This window comes from Podarcis filfolensis (assembly GCF_964270895.1).
Source record: "Podarcis filfolensis genome assembly, chromosome: 5".
NCBI classification, from domain to species: domain Eukaryota; kingdom Metazoa; phylum Chordata; class Lepidosauria; order Squamata; family Lacertidae; genus Podarcis; species Podarcis filfolensis.
Window position 1 is genome coordinate 12,020,056 of NC_139608.1, and position 24,131 is coordinate 12,044,186.

Here is a 24,131-nt window from a genome sequence, read left to right on the forward strand (position 1 = left end):
CGTGGACCGTTGGTCTGATCTGATGGTGCTCTTGTTTTTGTTTTTTAAAATTTTTGTTTTATTTTCAATGCAAGATTACAACAAAAATTACAAACATTGAATCCAAAATAAAACAATACAAACAAGGAAAAAGCAAAACACAAGAGAAAAAAACAAACAAGAACAAAAAACAAAAACACACATCTACAAATAAAACCATATCATCATTCTAATCATTATGTACATATACACATATTGACTTCCTTCCTTTGTTCTAAGACCTTGAAATTTTTACTCTTTCTAAATTGTTGTGTCTAATGTAGATTACCTCTATCTTTATACTTTTTGCACCATTTTTCTCTTTCTTTAACCCTGCAAAGCTTCATTCGTCTAATGGTGCTCTTGTTATGGTCTTAGCTTATATTGTAACTTTTTGGAGGTGATTGTGTATATATAATACAGCATGAAAACAGGAGTTGGAGTCTTGCCACATAAAGGCAGCATAAAGCCTCATGTTTGTTTCTGATTATGATTATTCTCCTAGGGGTAGATCGATGCTTGTGGCACCCCCTTCCCCCCAACCATCCTGCTTTTCACTATATTAGACATCAGCTAGAAATTTATTGTATTATAATGCTTTTCAACATCTGCAGTTCAGCTCATTACTCCAAAAGCATGAATACATTCAGTGTAATAAGGAGCCTAAATCAGATACTTATCTTTTTATTTTCATTGTGCAACTATTCTTATGACTAGGCACCCCAGATGTCTTCATACTTGGGGCTCCGAGCACATTCAGAGTTTACACACTGAAGAAATGTTTCTATCCCAGCCTGCCTTTTATACCTCAATGTCTTCCATAAGCACTGCTTCAGGAGGATTTGGGGCATCACATGACAGGACAGTCTCAGAAAAAGATGTGTTCTCCCAAGTTTACATGTTCCTCTGTCAGTGATAGGGTTGCCATACGTCCAGAGTTTCCCAGACATATCCGGAATACTGCAGTCGGCAGTAGTGTCCGGGCAGGAATCATCAAAATATCTGGGCAAATCTGGATGTAAGGCAAGCCATGCCAGCAGTCCTCTTCCATCCCTAGAATAACGGATCTTCCATCCCTAGATTAACAGATCGTGGACAGACTCTGCCCACGATGTGGGGTCCATGGGCTGCTTACCTGGTCAGGCATGTAAAATACTTGTTGGTTGACAATTCTTAATTGAGCATCCTTTAGAGGTTACAAAGTGTGTTCTTAGTCTGTGACTAAGGCAGATATGCCTCCTTCAAGCATCTCCCTTTTCTACCTCCCACGTTGAAATCTGATCTCTTCTTTCGCAGAGCGATTGAGCTGTCACACAAAGTGCTTTGTTCTGATATGCAACACAGCCTGCTTGGAAAGTTGATCTTCACGGCAGATAGCAGTGCTTGGGCAAACTGAGTGACAGTGAAACCAAGCGGGCCAATGGCAAAACCAGATTTCAAATAATGGGAGCCTTAAAATCAGCATATAATCCTGTTCTAATTTTAAAAGATGCCATGTCCTGTGCACACCTGACTATAAGACAGCTCCAGATTTGTAGATGTATGCTGCAGAATGCTCATTTATTTCGTTATACCATAAATATGCTATAAATAGGTTATACCATAATATTTATTTCCTAAGGACAAAGTCAAATCTCTTTCCTGAAATGTGCAGTGCCATATACAAAGGGGATCTCCATAAGGCATTGCTGCAATAAGCTACATGCACACCCCTAGCAATACAACTATGGTTTCTCCCAGTAGTGATGTATGGAAGTGAGAGCTGGACCATAAAGAAGGCTGATCGCCAAAGAATTGATGCTTTTGAATTATAGTGCTGGAGGAGACTCTTGAGAGTCCCATGAACTGCAAGAAGATCAAACCTATCCATTCTTAAGGAAATCAGCCCTGAGTGCTCACTGGAAGGACAGATCGTGAAGCTGAGGCTCCAATACTTTGGCCACCTCATGAGAAGAGAAGACTCCCTGGAAAAGACCCTGATGTTGGGAAAGATGGAGGGCATAAGGAGAAGGTGACAACAGAGGACAAGATGTTTGGACAGTGTTCTCGAAGCTGGACCAAACTGCGGGAGGCAGTGGAAGACAGGAGTGCCTGGCGTGCTCTGGTCCATGGGGTCATTAAGAGTCGGACACAACTAAACGACTAAACAACAACAGCAATACAACACACCTAGCCATGGTAGATAATGCAGAGTTCTCTGAAGCTTCACATAGTCATTATTGTGGTTGTTAATATTGTGCATTTGGAAGCAATACGTCCAAAAATCTGTTTTCAAAGCTTTACTAACAGAACTTTCTTCAAAACAGGCACAAAACAATTATCAGAGAACTGGACTCTCCGACAGGCAGAGACCAGACAGATACAGGGGAAGGAGAGGGAGAATTCCTAAGAGAGGGGGGAGAAGCAGCTAGTCACAGGAATTAGACCTGTGTACACCAAGAGACACAGAGAGCAGAAATGCAGCTGTAAGATTCAGATAGTGACGCAGACACAGAAATAGTGGGAGTGCAATCTCCTTGATCTCACAGGCTCACAAGATTAAATGAGAAGCGTGAAACTAACAGGAAGAGAAGGTGGCATTTTTCCTGTTGAGGGAGAAGGGGGCGCAGTTCAGTCCCAGCAACTGAGGAATGGGAGGAAGACTGAAATTAGCGGAGCTCCAACTGGGGCTTTTTGTTGAACCAATAAAACTTAATTAATTAACTGCCGGAGTCATCTCGTATGTGTGGGAGAGACCCAAGCCTTACAACAATAATGATACATCCAAATAATTGCACAATATTGTATGCTTGTCCAAGCATAGCTACAGCTTTAGAAATATAAAATTACACCAAACAGGGATCAAAGATCTTTCTCTCCACACACAGACTCCATTAGCCTGCATTCCAGCCTGAGGCTGTTTTCTCCAGGAGAGAGGCATCATTATTAGCGCACCTTTCTTCTACAGTGGCTTGAGAACAAAGAGAACTCCCTCAAAATGGAGATTTGGAAATTGCATGCCTCTTCCATGTGATCTAAAGTTAAACACCCCACACGAGAGAGCAGCAGAGATACATTGACAGTTAATCATTAACCTGATAGGAACTCGGAGAGCTCTTACTTGGCGCAATGGAAATTTACATGTTCCTTTTACACATACAGAGTCATTCTCCATTTCAATGTACAATTAAACCATTATACTTAGCTGGACTATATGGAATTAGCGGAAATGACTGGCAGAATCCGAGACCTGGGAGAAGAGTTGGTGGAAGAAGATTGGAAGAAATTTAAAGACTATCTTCAGAAACACTGTAAAATTAATGAATGTTAAAAATGATGTTGGATTGAAAATAAGAGGCACTAGCAACAAGGTTAATGAGAATATGCAAAAATGAGTTGATAATGGATGAAAATATAGAGCTATAATATGTTAAGATATAGAGTTAAGATAAACGAAAGAGGGTAAGGATTTGCTGATTCGATTATTTAAATGGGAATACAAAAAGGGGAGGTGTGAGGAAGTCAAGGAAACAAGCTAATGAGTTTAAAGTTACAAAAAATGGGTTTGTTTTTAACTTTTTTGTATCTATTTGTTTTTTGTATTTTTATTTTTATTTTTTATTTTTTATGTATTTTTGTATGTTTTTTTCTTCTCCTTTTTTGTATTTTGTAAATTTATGTTTTTGTAAAATTTCAATAAATATTTTATATACATAAAAAATAATAAACCATTATACTTAGCAGTCATCTAGAGGTCATGGAATCATAAATCATTGTATTTTAATATTCTGCCGGAAGCCGCCCAGAGTGGCCAGATGTGGGAGGGGGTATAAATAATAAATTATTATTATTAGAATCATTGAGTTGGAAGGGACCCAAGGGTCATCTAGCCCAACCCCCTGCAATGCAGGAATCTCAGCTAATGCATCCATGACAGATGACCACCCAACCTCTGCTTCAAAACCTCCAAGGAAGGAGAGCGCACCGCCTATTGTGGGAGTCTGTTGGTGACTGCTGAATATCTGTATGTGAAAGAGGAGGGGCTGCCACTCAGCTGAGAAATCAGACCGTGGACAGCTGCTGCCAATCACTACAGACCAAGGATATGGAAACGATGGCCTTCCTGATATTACTGTATTATAAGGTTACCAGATTCCCCCCCCCCCCAGTGAATCCGGGGACACTTTTCTTTTTTTTTATAATAATATTTTATTAAGTTTAACAATAAAGAAATACATAAGACACACAGAAAAGTAAAACACAACAATACAATCTTTCACATAAAAGGAAAAAAAAACAATCAAAGACACCACAAATGACATAAATAACATATAACAAACACAAATCACTCTTTCCTAATTTTTCATCTTTGGTTAACTTATTTTCCTGACTTCCTCGCACCTCCCTTTTTTGTATCCCTCTTTAACAATTAGCTCAGCAAATTCATATCGTACTACTTTGTCCTTAAATATTTACCTCCCAAATTTATAGTTTCCAATTTTTATCTCTTGTTACTAGAACTTCTTCTTTTTATTTTAATATCATCCACATTCATACATTTTACAATACTTCTGTAAATAAATTTTAAATTTCCTCCAATCTTCTTCCACCAACTCTTCTCCCTGGTCTCGGATTCTGCCAGTCATCCACTTTTCAACTTCCTACTAAATAGATGGATTTTTTCCCCAGGGGACTGATTTGTAAATCCGGGGACTGTCCCCAAGAAATGGGGACATCTGGCAACCTTACTTTATTACATCTCCCATTATCCATGATCACTGACCGTGCTTGCTGAGGATGATGGGAACTGTAGTTTAGCAACGTCAGGGGGGCATGCCTTCCCCATCTTTGATGTGGTAAATACTGATTGAGGCGAAGCCCTGGGCTGCCTCTGTTATAAGGAAACTTCCTTTGAAACTATGGAAGCCGTATATCATCATCAGTGCCCAGTCAGCATGTTAATCCATGGTGCATAAAGGTGAGTGAGTAAAATACTCAGTGCTTTTTTTCTTTAAAAAAATGTTTAGGGGTACTCTTATTTTCCTACTCATCTTGAAATACTGCCCTGCAATGAGGCCAAACTTAGATTCACAAAATGCTTAGGGGGTATGCATACCCCTGCGTTCCCCCAGATAAAAAGCACTGAAAATACTTATGGGGCTCCTCTTTTTGAGTGCACGGGTGAGTGAATGAAGCCCTTGAAACAGATGGGGCTGAATAGATTGCATGAAGATGCTTCATCCCATAGCCAAGGAAATTATTCAAAGAAGGGAAAACGTTTTGCGATTTTTATATTGAACTACCATTACTGGCCGAACTGGCTTTCCCCATATTCTCCACAAGTGGCTATGTCTGCCTGAAATCTTGGAAAGGGAAATAGATATCTATCAGCCTGAAAGCCTCTCAGTTTTGTTTCACTACCACAGACTGCCTTGTCACCCTGTCACATAGATCTTAATGTCTAATGACTCTTTGGATGACAAAGTGCTAAATATTGAATGGACCCTTCCAGTGCTTTGGCATCAGATTCTCCGCGCCCCCGAAAAGTGAAGAAAAGGCTTAATTATCTGAATAATCAGGCTGGTAAATATTTGATCGTCTGCATCATGGATGTTGTTCTGAGCTACCCTCCTGAAATAGATTTCATTGTCAATTATTTGATCTGTTGCAATGTAAATAATGGCTCTACCGCTGGAAGAGCGTTGTGCTCTTGATCAGGGGTGGGGAACAGAAGCTAGCCGGTGGACTTTCTCCTGACACACAAACCCAGGCTGTTTTTAAGGATTTGCCGGACCACCCACCTGTCAATCACTTGACATCAGAGCAATGCCAGTTACCCCAAAGAAATATTTTCCATTTGTGAACACAGCAAAGTGGGCACGCCACAGTGCAGCCAGTTCTACTTGGGCTTGTTGTCTCTGCCGATCAGCTCACTTGCCAAGGAACAGGCCAGCCATTTAACCACATTGTAATGAACAGTCAATTGTTGTGGCTTTCCGGAGTTAAATGAGTTGGCAACCAACAAGGCCCAGCTATTTGTTGACCTAATTTCTTTGGCTACTTGTCAAAACCTCCCCCCCTTTAAAGCTCAGAAATTGGGCCTAGTTGTCTGGTTTTTATTTTTATTCTATTACTTATTTTGTAGGTGAGAAAAAGCTGTCACACCCTCCTCTGCCCCCGCCCCCCAACCCAGCAAAGCCAGCAGCAACTTTTGGCACTGAACACACATGGTTAATACCTGTTGACCCAATTGAGCCATATTGAGTGGCAGAACAAAGCAACATGGCATCACCATCGGGCTGGAGTTGTTTTGCTTCCACGCCTTCATCCTCATGTGAGCTTCCGTTGGCCATCTGGAAAAAATGCACTCTATATGAAACAGGTTTGCCACCATACCTGCTGTTTTGCAAAAAGTGTTCTACACATGTAGGATGAGGAGATTTCACCCCTCCCATATCCAAGAATCTGCTGATGTTCTCTGCTGATTCTCCAGAGAGGAGGGGGCGGTTTCTGCTCTCTACTTATTCCGCTCCAGCCTCACATCAGAGAGAAAGAGAGAGAGAGACTGAGTGTTAGAGAGAGATCATGTGTATAGATAAGGTTGCTGCTAAGAGCAGCTGCAGACACTCAGTGCAGTTCAGCATTTTTCGTTTAGACCTCATTTAGCTCTGTACATAGTTGTGTATTATAGTTGTAGATAGAATAAAGAAGATATTCTACAGAGCTGCTCTCCGAGTCGTTTATGCTCTGCTATACTCTGCTGTGCGATGACTGTCTTCTTGTTGGAGTGAATCTGGTGCTCACAACTCTAAGCTGTGAGTCCACAGCACTTTGACCAGTTCCTGTGCAGAAGGTGGTCTCTGGAAGTGCTACCCAGCTCGCCTGGCGCAGTCGGGGCTGAAGTGGATGAGTCCAGTCGGTGGCACTGGCTCAGGGGCGATGGTGACATAGAAGTCTCCAGAATAAGACAGTAGAATTCTGAAGTGATCATTTAAATTCTTCAGGTAACCATTTCTTGGCAAGAAAAAGAAAAGCAACAACCCTAACTCATCAATGAGAAAGAGTTCGAATTCTATTGTGTTGGGTTTCTTTCTTGTTTTACTAGCATGGGTGCTTTTAAAATATATACTGTATATATAATTCAAAAATATTATTCCCTCCCCAACCCCTGCACCTCAGGACACAAGTAACTGGAGCCTGCTGGGCTTGGTAGGACAGAAGGCAAGGAGACCAACACCAAGGTGGAGCCAGTGAGAACAACAGGCATAGCCAACTCTCATTCTAGTTTTGTCCCCATCCTCTTCCCTGATGGAGACATCAAGACTACAGAGGAGAAAGCTGACAGGCAATGCTATCTCCTGGACCGTTTGTAAGCAGGGAGGAGGACACGTGGGGGCTGGCAGAAGGCAGAATGGTGTTGATTGGCCAGTGCTCCATTTGCCCTTAGGAACCACAACTTCTGCTTTCTCAGGACTCTACCACCTAATACTCTCTCCATTCTGCTGCATGTATAGACCAGGCCTATGAACTAGGCAGAGCCGTCTTTCCCATTGGTCTTAGTGGTTCATTGTGCCAGGGCGTCGGCCTCGCAGGGGCGCCCTAGCGAGTGGGGGAGCTTCATGGCTTTGCCAGCAGCCTCCCCTTTCCCTGCACGCCCACCAGTTGCGCCCCGCCAACTATCTGGCTGGCATGCGTGCAGCTTTTTTCCCAAGCCTCCGCAGGAGGAGGGCCATCCCTGCAGAGGTTTAGGATGGAAGCTTCCCTCCCAAGCCTTTGCATCTGCTAAAGATGGCCTTGCTCCTGGTCGTTGTCCTCCTCCTGGCACCTGCCTTCTCAGGCACCCCAACGCTGTAGAGCATGTCCCTCGGCACGTTTTCCTGCTTGATCTCCGCCACCACACTGGGGATGGGGGCATTGGGGGAGGAAGAGGACATTTTCCACTCCCCCCTCCCTTGTTTTAGAGTTGCTGGGGGTGGTGGTGCCAGAGGGATCTTTGCACCACAGCACCGGATATGCTTAAGATGACCCTGGAACTAGGCCAGAGTATGGATCATAAAATTCTCCCCCATCCTCAAAATACTTTCTCTACAATGCATAGTAGGGTCTGCAGGAAACATGGTGATTCCTTGGCAGACGATGTAGTCTCAGAAGGCAAAAAACAAACACAAAAAACTTGTAAACTAGCTTTAGGTCTAACATATCTAAATGGCTTAAGTGTCACCAGGCAATAGTTCTTATCAAGCAGTGTGTAAGGCAGAGCTTTCCCAACTTTTCATGTTGGTGACACACTTTTTTAGACATGCATCATTTTGTGACACAGTAATTCACTTCTACAGTGGTACCTCGGGTTACAGACACTTCAGGTTACAGACGCTTCAGGTTACAGATGCTTCAGGTTACAGACGCCGCTAACCCAAAAATAGTACCTCGGGTTAAGAACTTTGCTTCAGGATGAGAACAGCAATCGCGTGACGGTGGCAGCAGGAGGCCCCATTAGCTAAAGTGGTACCTCAGGTTAAGAACAGTTTCAGGTTAAGAACGGACCTCCAGAACGAATTAAGTTCTTAACCCAAGGTACCACTGTACTAGCAAACCGGAGGTTAAGCTAACCCCTTTCCAGCCCCAGGAGGAGCGTGGGGAGGGTTTGTATGACACACCTGCACACTGCAGCCGACACACTAATGTGTCGCAACACACAGTTTGGAAAACTCTGGTCTAAGGCATAGAATAATGACTGGAGATTAATTAACACTGAGTTTTTTTTCTTCTGCTGGTAAATCTTCAGATATCTCATCAAAGCTCTTACTGTAACCAGCCAGTAAACACCTTCTTAAAGGGGGATAATTTTGCCCCAGAGATGTTAAGAGGGTGATAATTTTTTTTCCAGCGGCAGATGTTGGCACTGATACTACCTTGTGTGAGGAAGCTCAAAAATAAGAGGAACGGTAATTTATATTCAGTGGGAATCTGGTAACATGAATGGAAGTGGCACAGCCTGGCCTCATTTCCCCTACAGTCTTCAGGCGGCAGTTTCATGGCCCTGCATACGCTAATGCAGGAATAAATGCTTGCCACATTATTGTTGTAACACACAAACGCCGAGTACTTCAGCATTAACATCTGACAAGCCAGCTGTCATCTTTCCAAAAATACTTGCTGTCTAACAACTATAACATTCACTGCCGCCGCTCCCACTGCTGTTTAGAAACCAGGGGAAGGAATTCTGCTCTGGGGCATTTTGACAGGGTGATAGCTGTTGGAGTGACAGATTTTTGTTTTGTTTTTTTGTTTTGCTCAGATGTTTTAAAGGCCCGTACTCATGTTTCTGAAGGAGAAGTGCTAAACGATTCACTGTGCGTTCGGCGCTCCGCATTCCGGTTCGAAGGGCTTCCTCCTCAGCCATATCCAGAAGGCAGCTGGTGAGCTAACCTGGGCGGAAGGAGAAGAGGGGCAAAAAAGTTGGTACCTTGAGAAAGCAGCTGCTTCCGTCGGCCACCTTGAGGACTCGGCACATGATGTCTGTCATGCAGGGGGCGCAAGCTGCATTCCACTGAGCTGTGGCTCAGTGATAGAGCATCTGCTTTGCATGTAGAACGTCCCGTCTTGGATTCCCAGCATCTCCAGATCGGAAAAGGCTTCTGTCTGAAACCATGGTGACCCACTGCCTGCCATTGCCAACAATACTGGGCTAGATGGCCCAATGGGCAGCTTCTTCTGTTTCCATGCAGTGCCAAGGAACAGGGACAAGGAGCCTGCAGAGGATGAAAAGGCAAACTTGCATGGATATAAGAAACTCAAGAATTGCCCAAATTCCAAAGGCTCATCTACTCTGGCGCTCTGATCCACAGTGGTCCAGTAATGTGCTAAAGAGGCTATTTCCTAGATTAAGCTCTGCCAATCTAGTGTAGTCCACTCTGACTAGCTGCAGCTCTCCAGGGCAGTGGTGGAGCATTCTCTGCATGTAACAGGGTGTATGCGCTGCGTCAAGGGGGTGCTCTGTGCCATGGGGGTGGGGTGCGCTGTCGTGGTGACCCCCGCTCACTGGAGCTAAGCAGCTCCACACTGCGCCGTCTGCCTGGCAGCACAGTGGGGAGCCCATCTGGCCGACACCACCCTGCTTTGAAGGGTGCACCCACAGCGCCCTGAGAGCCCAGTGCCGCTTTCTGAGACTCACGAAAACACTGCGGGGCTGGCAGGGCACATGCCTGTTGTGTCCTTCTCAAGCCTCCCTCCAGCTGGAAGGCTGGTACAAAGGACACTAGAGGGCAGGAGTAAAATGGCACTGGGTTCGCAGGGCACCGTGAGCTGTTGCGTCCTTCTCACGGCGCCCTCCAGCTGTTAATAGTAATAATAATTTTATTATTTATACCCCACCCATCTGCCTGGGTTTCTCCAGCCAATCTGGGCAGCTGTGAGGAATGTGGCCCCACCCAAAAAAGACCTGTGCCTGTGGCAATGGCCCCCCAGCTCCCCTCCCATGCTACGCCTCTGCTTCAGGATTTTTGGTACATATCTCTCCCACCCCTGGCTATCTCATTCTCCTTTTTTTCAACTGGAAATGTCAGGGATACCAAGCCTGGGAATTTCTGCATGCAAAGTGTGGAAAGAAGAAGGGGGAGTGAGACCAGAAAAAAACCATCAAAGCAGAAGGCAGGAAGCATCTTATAACTGTGCAAAGTCAAATGCAAGCAAGCATGTTTAACATGGGCATCTCTAGGCTGAATTCAGCAAAATGTTACAGTATATGTTTTTTCCCCCTCTTGGTGTCACTGTAGGGTAGAATTTAGACATCTAGGCAGCATACCTTTCAAAGCTGAACAGAAATGCTCATGTGCACAAACACCTCTTAGGGTTCAGTTGTGTCGCAAAAGTGTGCTGTCACACTCTTCGGAGTTGTGCCAGCATTGCTACACGTATGCTGAAGGACGTTCTACTAAAGCCCACTATTTCCAGATGCAGCAGAACAGCATCATCCAGAGTTGTGACAAGACAGAAAGGGCAGTGGAAATGTCTTGGTGGATGAGAAAGTGCAGGGCAAGACTACTCACCCACGTGCTTCCCTCCAGGTATATTGCTCAGTCCAGACAAATCAGCACCATGGCTACATCCTTCTTATCTGATTTTCCGCAGTGACCTTTAAGAATGAGATCGTGGTGGACAGGAACCCTAGCAGAGCAGTGGAGACCCAACACAACCAAATTACAATCTCCCTGTGTTGCATCATAAACATGGGGTGGGTGGGTGTTTCTATTCAACTGAGTTTTACTCAGAGTACACCTAACTTAAGGAGCAGTTCTAAATATGGGAAAGTGGCTTAAATTAAGCCGGCATAGAGTATAAAGGTAAAGGGACCCCTGACCATTAAGTCCAGTCGTGGCCGACTCTGGGGTTGCGGCGCTCATCTCGCTTTATTGGCCGAGGGAGCCAGCGTACAGCTTCCGGGTCATGTGGCCAGCACGACTAAGCCGCTTCTGGCGAACCAGAGCAGCGCCTGGAAACGCCGTTTACCTTCCCACTGGAGCGGTACCTATTTATATACTTGCACTTTGACGTGCTTATGAACTGCTAGGTTGGCAGGAGCTGGGTCCGAGCAATGGGAGCTCACCCCGTCACAGGGATTCTAACCGCTGACCTTCTGATCGGCAAGTCCTAGGCTCTGTGGTTTAACCCACCCGCGTCCCTGGCATAGAGTATACCACATCCAATTAGAAGCAGGGCTACTGCCAGCTGAACTGGACTAAGCAAGGCAGATGGGCTTAAGTCCACATGACTTGGGAACACAACATAGAATCATAAAATTGTAGTTGGAATGACCCCAGGGTCAGCTAGTCCAACCCTCTGCAATGCAGGAATCTCAACCATACTTTCTTACTGTCAGAAAGTTCTTTCTGGTGTTTAGTCAGAATCTCCTTTCTTGTAACTTGAAGGCATTGGTTTGATTCCTACCCTCCGGGGCAGAAGGAAACAAGCTTGCTCCATCTTCCATGTGACAGCCCATGAGATATTTGAAGATGGCTATCCTATCTCCTCTCAATCTCTTTTTTCCCCAAGCTAAAAATACCCAGCTCCTTCAATCAGCTCTCATAAGGTTTGGTTTCCAGACCCTTGATCATCTTGGTTGCCCTCCTCTGCACACATTCCAGTTTGTCAACATCCTTCTTAAATTATGGCAACCAGAACTGGAAACAGTATTCCAGGTGTGGTCTGAACAAGGCAGAATAGGGTAGAACTATGACTTCCCTAGATCTGGACATTATACTTCTGTAGATGCAGCCTAGCATAAATTAAACTAGCAAAAAGGGTGGTGTAACTCAATCTCTATTGAAAGGCTTGTTTTCCCTCCTACAGGTTTACGCAGCCTAGCTCCTGAATGGAGTTTCAGTCTGGAGTACTTTGTCCCTGCTTACCTGAAAACAACTTCTTGTGTTCAGGATTATACTCTAATTTAGGTCCATTAATTACAACGGTCTTGAAAATTCCTCAGCAACATCCCCACCCAAATCTCTCCTCCTCATATTATTCAGTGAAGCCTTGATCTCTAATATTTTCTGGGTGCCTTCCTGGCACGACACATAATAGAATCCTGTAAGTTCTTTTCAGTTGCACTTCTCATAGATGTTTGGAACCATATTTCATTGAAAGGAAAATCTGTGATCCTTATGTAATCTTTCAATTAGAGCCGTAGCAACATTTGGAAAGAAGAATAGCTTTTCAACTTCTGGAGGGCAGTCTAAATAAATTGCCGCTTGTCAAAGAATCTAGTTGCATGTGGTGATTTTCTGACATTCAGATGCTTTTTTGTGTGTGCATTTATGGGAGGAAATTGGAATGCAGGCAGAGTCGTCCTGCTGGAATTTTAAATAGTCTCGGAGAGTTAGTATTCTTCCTCACTTGGCATTTTCTTCTGACTTCGGCACAAGAAACAGCAGGCAGCTCTCATTGTATTGCCTCTCTCTTCCCTCTCAGATGATTTGTCAGCCTTAGAGGTCATTTGAAGATTTCTACCTGGTGGATTTTGCTAAGGAGGTTTCATTCTTGAAAAGACAACGTGTATTCTTGGGATGGTTTATAGCCTGACAGTTGGCAGATTCTTTCAAAGGGACAGAGAGAGAGTGAGAAAAAGGAGTATTGAAACAGATTCTGGGCACAGGTAACTAACCCCTTTTCCCCCTCCTTCTGTTGTTTCCTGGACGGGCAACATTTTTGGGCTTAAATGTTTACTTGATTTTACAAAAACAACAAGCATTGAGGTGCCCCAATTAATGAGATTATTATTATTTTAAGATTTAAAAGCTGGATTTTGCTAGTCCATTCACAGGTGGTGAAGTGGGGCAAGGAGGGGGCATTCAGTTGCTGTGGTGGCTGACTGATTTTTAACAGCAACAACAACAACAATGCAGTGTTGCTCTGATGGGACTTCTGCCAGCAATATTTTTCAATAGCTATATTACTCATTTAAAAATAAAAAAAAACACGAGAGAGACTCTTGAATTAATAGCCCCCTCATGGGAAAACAAAGCCACATGGGGCAATTATTCACGGGGAGGATGTTCAAAGGGAAGTTAATGTGCCAATCCCTCACTTGGGATGATCAGGAAGTGACAAAATGGCTGAACTGGCAAGCATTTAACTTTTATTTGACGTTGGCCAGGGATCTTTGCTGAATGAGGCATAACTTGTGAGTAGGCATTCTAGAAAGGTCTCAGCCATGGGGAAGGACAGTACAGTGGTACCTCGGGTTGAGTACTTAATTTATTCCGTAGGTCCGTTCTTAACCTGAAACTGTTCTTAACCTGAAGCACCACTTTAGCTAATGGGGCCTCCTGCTGCCGCCACGCTGCCGGAGCCCGATTTCTGTTCTTATCCTGAAGCAAAGTTCTTAACCTGAAGCACTATTTCTGGGTTAGTGGAGTCTGTAACCTGAAGCATATGTAACCTGAAGCTTATGTAACCCGAGGTACCACTGTACTTGTTTACATGGCACTATATTAAATGCTGTGTGGAGCCCCTTTTTTAATGCAGTGGTTGGCTATCTGAGGGGAAACAGTCTATCCAGGTGTTCCTTTTCCTCACTCAGTTAAAATTACTCGAGGGAGAGCATGGTGATAGCTGTGGCATCATCTTCCCCTTGCTTACAACAGTCTGTGATTTGAAGGCGAAACCTCCTGCACTCAGGGAAGCTTTTCTGAGTTTAGGACCCTGCATAACCAGGAGTAGCCAACATGTTGTCATTCAGATGTTGATGGACTCCAATTCCCATTAACCTCATCCAGCTTGGCCAATGGTCAGGGATACTGGGGGTTACAGCTAGAGGCACCGTGTTGGCTGTTGCTGCTCTCAATCATGCAGGGAGTTGGGCAGGTCCAGGAGACTCATCCCTGCAAAACTCTGCCCCTCAGCTCAAAGGGAAAGTGATGCTTGGAGAGGGTGGGGCTTGCTGGAACCACCTTTCCCCTCCCAATCTCTCCATGACTTTATCTGATGAGGAATGCCTGATTTAGTGCCTCAGCAGCACTAAAAGACCCAGTGTGGGATCAACTCTAGTTACAGAGATTCCAGTCTTTCTGAATTCCTTGGTCTCTGGAGAGAAGCTATAGAAGGAGACCAGGATGGTGCTGCTCTGTCTAAAGCTTGATTTACCACTGCTCAAGCTGTTTGAGATCCTTGAATAAAGACTACTGTGGAATGACAAAGTGCCCATCTAATTTCTGCGCGTCGAAGCTTCATCTCTAAATCTGTGAAACGCCTGGTAAGCAAAATCATACAGGAAGCACTGGGATATTTCTTTGCTTTTTCAGATATGATTATCAGATGGTTTCCATGCCAGCATTTTCTCCTTTTTTATGACATCGCAATCAGGCCTGAAAGTGAACGAATGGGGCATCATCAATCAAAAATATGGTGGGACTGATACATTTTTTTTTTGTTGCCTTCCCACCCCATCCCACTCCCCCCCCCCCCCAAGTTGCAGCATCACTAGGTGAAACAAGCCTGCAAATATCACACAGAAGTTGTCAGGCTTTCTGACATGCCCAGGTAGGGAAACCTCCCATGGAGCAATTCATCACCTTTTTAATCCTTTTAACGCCAATGGAGACATGCCAAACCCACTTCCAAGCTGATCTGCATTGCCACTTTCAGAGCTTATAGGTCATCTTGGGGGAAATGGTACATGGTTGCCAAAGAACCAATTCAGTGAAATTTATTAAGCTTCCCCTATCTCACGCTCTCTATAACACCCACCCACAAAGGCCATACTTCCCATTATTATCCTGGTCTCAAGAGCTTAGGGCATCAAACAAAAGCCCTAGGGGGATACATTAAACCCCATTTCCGGAACCTCGCGGGAAATTTGCGACCCATAATAATCTTTGAGGAAAGATTTACTGAATCTTAAAAGTAAGAGGAATACATTTTCCACTTCACTGAAATAGTTATTTTGACCGGTCAGCTGCACACTGCGCTGTTGCGCATCATAGGCTTGTTACCTGTATGTAGTGTGGCGTTGGCATGTGGGGAGGAGAGGCTATGCTGAGAGCACATGATTTGCATTCAGAAAGCCATATTTCAGTCTCCAGCATCTCTAGTGAACAAGATTATGCTTCCAGAAGAAATATTTGCCTCAGAAGATGCCCTTGTTGGCTCGGATAGTGACAAGCAGGGCTTTTCATTTGGAACTCGCCGGAACTCAGTTCTGGCTCCTCTCAGGAGGCAGCCATTGCCATTCTAAGAGAATGAGGAAGGAGTTCATTGTAAGCTTTGGCACCCCTTTTTCTAGAAAAATAGGACTGAGGACTACCTTAGTTTGGTTGTCTATGCATTTCCTGTTGGATGATTCTGGGGTGCTTGACTATGGGTTGGCTTGGGGTCATTTGTATTCAGCACCATCAAACACATACCTGAGCACACAAGCAATGGCATTTGGGATGATTTATTTTATGATGAGGGGTGTGTTTGTTTACTGGCAAGGGGAACTGTCTTTCAACATGATAGACCAAAGTTACGTGCAGCATATGGGATGACTGCATTAACCAGCTCATTTTGCTAATCGAGCTGGTGACTTTGACAGGATCACGGCAGATTTAACAGCCTGGTATGATGTGCTAACGAAGTCCCCAAACCCCAAACTCCCTCTTATAAGGTATACGAAACTGTTCGACATGATTGTCATAAACGGTTGTTTACCTTTTCCAAATGTCAGAATCAAGGTGATAGTTTAGACACACAAATGACTCACAGGGGCTTCTGTTTAAACAATTATGTTGACAATTAAGTGTACATAAGAACAATGGTCTCATCGCACCGAAGCTGAAAGAATATCCTTCTCCTGCATGGTTACAAAGACAGCTTTAACACAAGTTTTGTTCAGCTCATGTTTTCAGCTCTAGAGAATCTGTCTTGAATGCCACAAGATGGTGGATGGGTTTGATAACTCTTTCATTATTATTTGCTTCTGCCGTGGATGGCCAATAGGATCTGGTCCCTGAGGAGAGATATGATACATACAGCCATATCAGGGGGAAAACAACACCATGATCTAAAAACGTGATATATCCAGGAGCACCTGACTAAGCTTGGAGCTTTCCTGAAGCATAAATTTTGGCTGAGCAAACCAAAGGAATAACACTCAGAGCTCACTAGTTCACAGTCCAGTTCAGGGGCATGGGACAAGGACAGGGGGCAAACCCCTAAGCTCAGGGAGCCAAACGCAGCTCACCACTCTTCTCTCCGCACTCCTTACCTCTCACTAAGCCAAACCTCTTTCTCTGCTCCTAGGACACTGTCCTAGAGTGCTTTTGCTTGGTTCTAATGACCTAATTTCCACATCACATTAAACCATAGTTTAAAACAAACTATAGTTTAATGTGAACAAGGGAGGGGAGGAAGCATCTGCAAGTGACATGCCATCCCTTCCTCGGTAACTGTATAGAGGAAAAGATGGTGGCCCTATGTACCTATTGGGACAGCCATTTTTTTCCCCATATACAATATCCCTGATTGCCTTACAGGTACATGACACCCAGTTCAAGGGTAGGGGGAGGGGCCTTACACTTCACAGGGCTTGGTTTTCAATAGTTTTCAGCAAGTGCCACACTTTCAAGTTGCTGCTGCAAGCTGCTAGAAATGGTTTTGAAGAATGAAAAAAGAACCTGGGAATAAGCCCTTAGACTACCTTGGTAAAGGTAAAGGGACCCTTGACCATTAGGTCCAGTCGTGGACAACTCTGGGGTTGCGGCGCTCATCTCGCTTTATTGGCTAAGGGAACGGCGTAAAGCTTCTGGGTCATGTGGCCAGCATGACTAAGCTGCTTCCGGCGAACCAGAGCAGCACATGGAAACACCGTTTACCTTCCCGCTGGAGCGGTACCTATTTATCTACTTGCACTTTGACGTGCTTTCGAACTGCTAGGTTGGCAGGAGCAGGGACCAAGCAACGGGAGCTCACCCTGTCACGGGGATTCGAACTGCCGACCTTCTGATCGGCAAGTTCTAGGCTCTGTGGTTTAACCCACAGCGCCACCCATGTCCCAGCAGCGCCACCCGCGTCCCACTTACCTTGGAAAGTGCTTCCAAAACTGTTTCAATCTGTTGAAAGTGTGGCAGTTTTAAATGTTTTAAAAATGAATTTCCCTGAATGCAAATCTGCATAGACTTAGGAAGGAACAAGCTTGGCGGTCTACTCATGGGCAAGGGACATGGGTTGGAGAAAGATGGTTTCGTCTATCACTACCTAAGATGTTATTGGAATCCAGCTGTCATCCTGCCCTACCCAACATGGCCAATGGTCAGGAACAATAGAATCATAGAGTTGTAGAGTTGGATGGAACCCAACTCAAGTGTTCATGGAAGATAAGCATCTCCCTCTGAGCATCTCCAATGAAAGAGAGTCCATCACCCTCTGAGGGGGACCATTCCACTGTCAAATAGCTCTTACCATCATAAACAAGCTTGCTCCCTCTTCTGTATAACAGCCCTGTAAATATTTGAAGCTGGGTGTTCTATCTCCTTTCAGTCTACTGACGTCCACTGAGGTATAGATTGGCTACCTCTGTCCTTGAATAACAGTCTTTCCTGTTTTGGTAGATTCCTCCCAATGGCTTCTATATTTCTTTGATTTTCTAGTTGTCTGCTGCAGTCATAACTCGTAGTTCAAGCTGACCTTCTTTCTGCCTGGGCACGTAAACAAGGGGGAAGGAGCCATGTCCTCAATACTGAAGGGATTTCTTTAGTGTTCAAACTCATGTTTGCATACAGGAGTCACAAGTTTGTTGTCTATTGTTTGTTTGTGCATCTTAAGCATCTTTAAGCTTGAGCTTTTGGGCAAATAGACTGCTATGTTCCATACAAACCTGTCGTGCTCATTAACTATTTAGCTAATAATAAATGTTTCATGGTGTTGAAGTCAATGCCGCTTAGCATTACTTCGCAAGACAGCTGCTGAGCCTTGTGTTTTGTCAATCCCACCTCTCGACCTCTGACTCATCTTCCACCTCGAGCTCGAAAAGGAAAAAGAAGAGAGTTTGAAATGCCAGTTCCAAACCACTAAAAATGAAAGGCGTCCCCTGACATGAAATCACATAAATAAAGAATTCAGAATTCTTTGGAAAGCCATATGCTATGCATAATGGTCATGGCTGGTACCAGAGGAAAGCTGGAAGGCAAGAAGCCTGCCAAACCAGGAGGTCACCCCTCATTACTGGACTCCTGTTCACCTTCTCATTACTTCTCCCTTGGTTGCAGCCCGTCATGAGCTGAAGGGCAAAGTTCTGCAGGGGTGAGACTCCTGGACTTGTCTAACTTCCTGCATGATTTAGAGCAGTGACATTCAACATGGTGCCCTCCATAGATTGTTATCTTCCTTTCCGAAATCTTAACATGTAGGATGCAACTCGCCAATGTAGAAATGTATTTTGCCTCTTTTGTGCCTGTCCCCCTCCCATTTTTTCCTGGTACCCCACTGATAATGGCTTGGTCCAGGGAGATTGTTGTGTTGTTGTTGTTTAGTCATTTAGTCGTGACCCCATGGACCAGAGCACACCACTGTCTTCCACTGCCTCCCGCAGTTTGGTCAAACTCATGCTGGTAGCTTCGAGAACACTGTCCAACCATCTCGTCCTCTGTCGCCCCCTTCTCCTTGTGCCCTCAATCTTTCCCAACATCAGGGTCTTTTCCAGGGAGTCTTCTTTTCTCATGAGGTGGCCAAAGTATTGGAGCCTCAGCTTCAGGATCTGTCCTTCTAGTGAGCACCCTGGGACACCAGGGAGTCTGAATTCCAATGCATGCTGAAAAGGGCTGATTCTGGACAACCGTCTGTTGGGTTAACATCAGAGGGTGTGTTAGGTAGGAGTGAGCCTCACTGGGCACTGTTCAACACCAGTGCCCCAGTAGGATGTCCACTGTCAATTCCAGAAGGCTCTTTGCCCTACACTTTTCCTCTTCTCCTTTTGCCATTACTGCTTGTTCACCTCCCATTCCAAGTGGACAAGGAGAACTCACCCTACTGTGCCTTGTCCTCTCTTGCCCCCCAATCCCTCAAAACGACAACAACAAAAACAACAACAACCTGGAAACAGCACTTGGTAACCCACGACTCAAAACACCTTGGCTTTTCAACTCCTCGGGAGCAAAAGCATTACATGTTGAGATCCAGCATCTCCTGAGTAAATGTTCTCCTTTTAAAAAGGATAGTTTTGATCAAACAGAGTATATTGCCCATATTCATCCATCATCTGAATATGTTACTCCTTAAAACAAAAAAGGTCTGTGTTCAAATATACATTTGGTGTGGGTCCCCCCTCCCCGGCAATCCTCTTTTTAAACCATTGCTGTTCTTTTGGTTTTGTCACTCAAGAGATAAAAAAAGCTCTCATCTGGCAGTAGAAAGTAAATAGCTACACGACTGCCTGAATTATTTAGTTCATATTTATTTATATTCCAGTTTGTTATAATGCCCTTACCCATTGCTCTCAGTGTTTGCAAGGTGTTTGCTCTCCTGTGATTCTTATTTTATGGATTCAGCAACCGGAATGCACTAGGTAACTTTCCGGAGTCTAGCAATCAACTAATCCTTCTTAAAATAAAATGAAAATAAAGGAGAAAATAGATTTATGGGAAAACAAATGATCCCCTCAGTATGTTCAAAGCCTAGGCTGTAAGCCTCTCCTCCCTGACATGGCATAAGAATGATCAGACATTCCCTATGAACAGGTAAAGCAAATGACAACATGAAATGTCCCAAGAAGTGATAGATTGCAGTTTGCTCATCCTCTTGCGATCCTGACAAGGAATACAATTAATATTTCTGGTAGGTGTTCAGGAGTTTCAGGATGAATGCAAATATTTGCTGTGTGCCGTTCTGCCTTTCTTTCAGAGTTATATGATGGAACATTTTCCTCATCCAAGATATGTGATTTCTTTTTAAAGAACAGCTTTTCTGCCCCCTCCCCTCCCCCAAAATCCCATTTTATATGCAACTGCCCTAATTGCCTGATGTGGCAATAAGCTCTCAATATAGCACCAAGACCCCCATGGCAATTTTTAAAATGACTATGAGCCAGCTGAGGTAAGCATGTTTAAGACCCATTGACTTCAATGAAAATGCCACCCTCTATTCTTAAATCCATCTCACTGAAAGCATTTAGGCTTAACAGTGCTTGCTTGCCTATTGGACATGCCCAATCTACTGCAAAAGTATGTAATTAGTACAATACAACATTGTAAATGGTGAAACAATTATAATGCAAACTATTAATAATGAAGCTAGGCTATCATGTGTGACAAACAAATGTCCTGATCTCGATCCAAATTTTGTAGATGAGTTACATTGTTGATTAATTCTGTTAATCATTGCAATTGGGACAGACAAATTTTGGATCGTCATCTTCTTTCTTTGGTTCTCCACTGGCAATCAGGATTGCCAGCTCCCCGTATATTTGTGCTCCAAAACCCTTAAACCAAGTCTGTGTTTGAATAATACTTTCAACATGGTACAGTTCTCAGGATCTTGGTGCCCTGGATATTTTTATTTCATTGCTAAGTGATCCATCTTTAACGTGTGCCCTAAAATCCTGATTAAAAAGCCTATTGATTTGTCATTCATTGGAGTCAAATCAAGTATCTTGCCTTGTCATGAATCTGACTTGGTTCCTTGAACTTGTCAGGGCAATAAGTATCTCGCAAATACAGCCCTGACTGCAGTTATTTTGACAAGACATTCTCATTTTATACAGTTCTGCTTCAATGAGTTATTGAAATCTACTCAAATGAAATCTTTAGAAAGGAAAGGAAAAGCTCTTTCCTTTGCTAAGATACTGAGATGGAATTAACTGGTGGGTTAATTGTCAGGTGTGTGTGTGTGTGTGTGTGCATATCAAAAAGTATGCAATACTAATGGGTTATTTAATGGCCAAATAATACTCCACCTCGCTTATGTAGCCTCCAAATTGCAAAATGATGCTTTAATTTCCTCACCCTGGTGCAAAACAAGTGGTTGATAACTAGAATGGATTGGAAGTGTGCTGAGTGTTTGCCCGTTTTGATTAGCAGGGGGAAATGAACACTTTGTGGTCTGCTGGTGAGCTGCCAAGCGCACAGAGTTTCTCAACACGCCCTCCACATGTCCCCGCTGGATGCAAGATGGCTGCCCAAAGCTTTTTGTCACAAGTTGCTGTGATGAGCGCATTTCCGTGAATCAACAGTAAGATTGATCCCTGTTCATATTAGCAAGCAGAAGGTGCTAACTAAGTGTTCAGTAGTACGAGCAGTCATGATAAGATGCCATTGAGAGAAATCTAAACGTTCATTTAGAGGCCTGTGATGATATATGGATTGTGATGTTTTACTGAGGTGGCTCTGTAGCTTCTGGATCCATGCCAAGTGGTGGCATCAATCTTGTGGAAGGTTCAAACATCTCCCTCAGCCATGCATGAGAAGCCATGCTTGCCAATATCTGCATACGAAGCAGCAGATACAGTACCATGAGAAGCTTTGCCTCCGCTAAAGAGATGGCCTGATGTATTCTAACTTCCCTCTAAAGCTCTAGTGCAGTTCTGACAGGCATCTACATCCTGATGAAGTGTCTTCTGTCACTAATTGGACCACCAAGTCACATATGCAAATTTCAAACTAACATAGACAACAGTATTCAAGGGGAGGGGGACCTGCCTAAGTGAAAATGAAAGATGTGATTAATATAATATGGGTTCCTGGCATTGGAATGTAATGTGGATTCCTAGCATTTCTGGCCATTAGAAGAAAATGCCCTAGGAATACTTGCACTGTCCACTCTTTTCATAAAAGTTAATCATAACTGATCCCGCTGTAACAAATGCAAACTAAGCCTTCTTGTTAATGTATTAATAATGAATAATACGATGGATTGGAATGCCTTGTTTATTAGACTATCAATAATTAACTGAGATTTGCCGTTTGTGGCAAACGACTGTTATTTCAGTTGCAGAATTCAGTGGCATAATTTATATGGTAATTTTGTGCAAAACAGCGCCAATTACAGTGAGGCCATTTTAGCACAGAAAGAGCAAGTGATATTATCAGTTTTTGTTAACTTTTCAATTCTATATTAGCAGAGTAGCCTGCTAAGTAAACATCGCTGATGGATGGAACGAAAGAAGGAAAGTGCTGGCTTTGTGGTAAATGTTGTAAATTCATTGTAAACACACACACACACCCTGTGTGTTAAGAATTCTGCTTCAGGATAAGAACAGAAATCACACGGCGGCACAGCGGGAGGCCCCATTAGCTAAATTGGTACCTCATGTTAAGAACAGTTTCAGGTTAAGAATGGACCTCCAGAACAAATAAAGTTCTTAACCCAAGGTACAATAATAATAATAATAATAATAATAATAATAATAATAATAATACCCCGCCCATCTGGCTGGGTTTTCCCAGCCACTCTGGGCAGCTCCCAACAGAATATTAAAAACGCGATAAAACCTCAAACATTAAAAACTTCCCTAAACAGGGCTGCCTTCAGATGTCTTCTAAAAGTCAGACAGTTGTTTATTTCCTTGACATCTGATGGGAGGGCGTTACACATGGCGGGCGCCACCACTGAGAAAGCCCTCTGCATGGTTCCCTGTAACCTCACTTCTCACATTGAGGGAACTGCCAAAAGGCCCTCAGAGTTGGAGCTCGGTGTCTCAGCTGAACGAAGGGGTTGGAGATGCTCCTTCAGGTATACTGGGCCGAGGCCATTTAGGGCTTTAAAGGTCAGCACCAACACTTTGAATTGTGCTTGGAAATGTACTGGCCTGCTTCTGTGCATAGGATTTCTCCCTGTATCTATTTGTCCCTATTCTGCCTTTGGATAAGACGTACTCTGCACGGTTATTGTGCATAAGAGTAGATTTCCTGGAGAGGCAGTTCCTCAACCTTCCACCCAGCACGGTGGGCTGCAAAGCTTTGATCTCTTCTCTGAAAAGCTGTATCTCTTGTATTGATTATTGAAGAGGCTCCCTTTCACTTCAGTTCCTACATATAAGAGCTCACCAAATCGATTGAGAGCCTTTTAGTTTGAGCACAACGGATATTACTGCTGCTATGGCTGTCGGAGGCAATGCTGTTTATTGTGCCACTTCCATTGTGGTCTGGAAATGTCCCCGCAGTAGCATATCAGTATTCACATACGCAAGAACCCCTGTGTTAAGTTGTGGGTGAACATATCAGAGGACACAGCGATTCTTCAAACAGCTCTTGTTTATTCACAGGCCCAGAACAGAACTGAGCTGAAGGGTTCAGCCAACCTGCTTATATAGAGCTCAACTACAAAGCAACAGTAACAACTTTCTGTAACTATCCAATCACTGAACGTCACTTTCAATTCCTTATTTGCATATGCGGACCTGAGTGAAAACTATCTACAGTATCCCCCTGCTGGACCAGGGTGAGAACTTCAGTACATAACACCCTGACCCTGCATCTCACGGGTCCTGCAAAAACTAGCAAGAACACCAGGACTATGTTACCCACTGACAGCAACCCAAATACAGAAAACAAGATACCACTGTAAACGACTTCCACAGACATTCTCCAGACGTCTCCAACTTCACTCAGCAAAAGGGAAGATAGCAGAAGGATTTAGATTCTGCAAATTGGATGGGCATCAGATTTACC

General features: G+C 43.9%; 1 long non-coding RNA gene across 1 annotated transcript; it reads left to right on the top strand.

The window, feature by feature from the left end:
- The first annotated feature begins 9,557 nt into the window (after nucleotides 1–9,557).
- On the top strand, nucleotides 9,558–18,339 carry LOC310762505. Its single transcript, XR_014548038.1, has 4 exons — nucleotides 9,558–11,063; nucleotides 12,964–13,147; nucleotides 14,796–14,898; nucleotides 18,120–18,339. It is a non-coding gene; the product is annotated as an uncharacterized lncRNA (long non-coding RNA).
- The last annotated feature ends 5,792 nt before the right edge of the window (nucleotides 18,340–24,131 follow it).